At 42.9% G+C, this 3,488-nt stretch overlaps 1 non-coding gene across 1 annotated transcript; it reads right to left on the reverse strand.

Annotated features, from left to right (window-relative positions):
• Positions 1-1,459: 1,459 nt before the first annotated feature.
• Positions 1,460-1,566, reverse strand: LOC126949425 (U6 spliceosomal RNA). Its single transcript, XR_007723729.1, has one exon. It is a non-coding gene; the product is annotated as a U6 spliceosomal RNA (small nuclear RNA).
• Positions 1,567-3,488: the final 1,922 nt, after the last annotated feature.

A 3,488-nucleotide genomic window follows, 5' to 3' on the forward strand; every position in this document is an offset into this window, starting at 1 on the left:
TGTGAGGTGTGGGCACAAGTCAGATGAGGTGGGGCCTGGAAGGCTGCAGAGAAGAGTTTAGGTTTATAAAAGTGCTTTTATAGTAGCCTTTTTATAATAGGTTTTATTTTATTGTTTGTTTGCTTATTTATTTATTTATTTATTTACTATTTTTTGAGGCGGAGTTTCGCTCTTGTTGCCCAGGCGGGAGGGCAGTGGCGTGATCTCGGCTCATCGCAACCTCTGTCTTGTGGGTTCCAGTGATTCTCCTGCCTCAGCCTCCTGAGTAGCTGGGATTACAGACATGCACCACCACACCTGGCTAATTTTGTATTTTTAATAGAGACGAGATTTCTCCATGTTGGCCAGGCTGGTTTTGAACTCCCAACCTCAGGTGATCTGCCCGCCTCAGCCTCCCAAAGTGCTAGGATTACAGGCTTGAGCCACCACACCCGGCCTATTTTTTTTTTTTTTTTTTTTTTTTTTTTGAGACAGGGTTTCTCTCCTGTCACCCAGGCTGGAGTGCAGTGGTGCGATCTTGGCTTACTGCAACCTCTGCCTACCCACTTGAAGTGGGTTCAAGTGATTCTCCCACTTCAGCCTCCTGAGCAGCTGGGATTACAGGTGCCTGCCACCATGCCTGGCTAATTTTTGTATTTTTAGTAGAGATGGGGTTTCACCATTTTGGCCAGGTTGGTCTGACACTCCTGACCTCAGGTGATCCCAAAGTGTCGGGATTCCAGGGTGTGAGCCACCATGCTGGCCTATGTTGCTTTTTTATGTATTTAACCATTGGTCTGTCTTCCCTTGGACTATAAGCTCCACTAGAGCCGAGGCTTTGTCTCCTTTGTTCACTGTCACATTTTCACTTGCCAGAGGCTGGCACATAATACATGGCCAATAAATACTTGTCAAATAAATAATATAATTTCTTATATTATATATAAGAAATAATATAATTGAAATTAATTTATTTGAAATTAATATAATTTCAAATAAATATAATTTCTTATATTTTTAAAATACAAGAAAAATTTCTTAACATTATTTTAAGTTTTATCTTCCAGAGTAAAGTCCTGATAAATACCTTTTTTCACCATTTAATAGGGAATTTTGGCTTCCTTTATAAGTGAATTTATTTAAGTGGCCTTTTCCTGGACCATTTATCTGGATCTATCTTGCTTCTTTCCTTCCTTAGATTTCTTAGACTAATAAACCATGGAATAAGGAAGTGAGGGCTGTGCTGACATGATTTGTTCTTGGTTAACCCGAGCTGGGTCATGGTGATGAGTCATTTTTCTTCTTGGGACACAGAAGTACCCTCTCCTCCTTAAAATCCATTCTAGAATAGTGTCTGCAAAATGTTATGCTCATTGGTTTGCAGAGTATAGAACTTTCTTTCTTCTGTTTCCCCCCCTTTTTTAAGCAAGGGCCATCACTTCAACAGGATCTTTCTTCTTTTTTTTTTTTTTTTTTTAAATTTTTAATGGAACACTTCCCAAATTTGCATGTCATGGTTGTGCAGGGGCCATGCTAGTCTTCTCAGTATAATTCCAATTTTAGTATACGTGCTGCTGAAACAAGCACTCTTTCTTTTTTTTATTATTTATTTATTTATTTATTTATTTATTTATTTATTTATTTTTGAGATGGAATCTTGCTCTGCTGCCCAGGCTGGAGTGCAGTGGCGCCATCTTGGCTCATTGCAACCTCCGCCTCCTAGGTTCAAGCAATTCTCCTTTCTCAGCCTCCCTAGTAGCTGGGACTACAGTTGCATGCCACGGTGCCCGGCTAATTTTTATATTTTTAGTAGAGATGGTTTTACCATACTGGTCAGTCTGGTCTCAAACTCCTGACCTCAGGTGATCCACCTGCCTCAGCCTCCCAAAGTGCTGGGATTACAGGTGTGAGCCACCACACTTGGGCTCTCTTTTTAATGGAACACTTTCCATCTCCAGGATTCCAGCACCATCCTAAATATCTGTAGGTCCTCTAAGACTACAGATAGACACCGAAAATCTCTTCCCTGGGTTCTCTGTGTGCTGTGGCCTGTAATCATCTGAGTCAAGAGACAAGTTTAATTCAATTTAGACACAAATAAAGGTTCTCATTAGAGGGAAGTGGCCACATTGGAAGACAATTTGGCAACACACTGATGTCACTGAATCACTGAATTAAACAGATGCCTCTTTAATGTGAAGGCTCTGCTCCCTTTCAAAGAACTGGCTTCTATAGACCCTTGAATTCTTAGAACCAATCATTTGGGGTCAAAAAATATTGTTGAAGGGTTTATGGTCTACCTTAAAATCCTCTTCCACCTTGCTGTATGCCATCATCCTTAGGGGTCGCTGGGAAGAGGAGAGTCGGCAGGAAGACCTACGGAGCCAGCATTCCGGCAACACCGTACCATGGGGGGCTCTGGGGAGAGGTCAGACATTTACCTGTGCGTGGCCTGCCGTGTGTAAGTGGTCTGCCAATAGGATTCTGAGGTTTATTTGTGATTACATGCCATCCTAAAGGGGCCAGCCAGCCACTCCTCCCATCTCCTCCATACTCTTGCCAATCAGAGATGTCTGCATTTTCATGTTAGATCACTGTTTTCATGTTTAGTTTTTTTTTTTTTTTTTCCAGGGGACCTTGCTAGTGCAGGGGATGGGGGTGGGGTGTGGTGGCTGTGCGCCCATGCATGAGTCCCTCCCCACCCCACGCTGCTGCAAGCCTCCTTCATGTTAGTTTTAACTGCTGGCTCAAATTTATAAAGGCTATGTCAGCCAGGCAGCACATGCCCCAGGCCTGATCCCATCAGTCGCTTCCAGTTTGCAACCTCTGACCTAAGGTGCCACGTAAATATCACTGGTGGAGAAAGAGGGTATGCTGGTTGTCAGTTTCTTCTGACATTGACACCAGAGTGTGATGTGAATGCAGATTCATTCTTAGTCCAGACAGCAGTTTCTGTTCTAGGAGTTAACAGGTAGTTACAAAGCATTTTTACTTTACTTTACTTTATTTATTTAGAAACAGGGTCCCTATCTGTTGTCCAGGCTGGAATGCAGTAGTGCAGTCTTGGTTCACTTCAGCCTCAACCTCCTGGGTGCAAGCAATCCTCCCATCTCAGGCTCTGGAGTAGTTAGGACTACAGGTGCACACCACCACACCCCCTAACTAATTTTTGTATTTTTTTGCAGAGATGGGGTCTTGCTATGTTGTCCAGGCTGGTGTTGAACTCCAGCTTCAAGTGATCCTCCCACTTTGGCCTCCCAAAGTGCTGAGACTGCAGATGTGAGCCAGCACACCTAGCTCACAAAGCATTAAAAAAAATGGTGTTGCAGGGAATCTTAATTTAAATGGCATTGAAGTTTGACAGAAAGAGTCTTAACTTCACAATGAGGGATTCATGTGGCTGCTGCTTTGGGGCACCTTTTTTTTTTTTTTTTTTTTTTTTTGAGATAGGGTTTCACTCTGTCACCCAGGCTACAGTACCATGGCACTTTCTTAGCTCACTTCTGCCT

The sequence above is a fragment of the Macaca thibetana genome, chromosome 2, assembly GCF_024542745.1.
Source record: "Macaca thibetana thibetana isolate TM-01 chromosome 2, ASM2454274v1, whole genome shotgun sequence".
Classification (NCBI taxonomy): Eukaryota; Metazoa; Chordata; class Mammalia; order Primates; family Cercopithecidae; genus Macaca; species Macaca thibetana.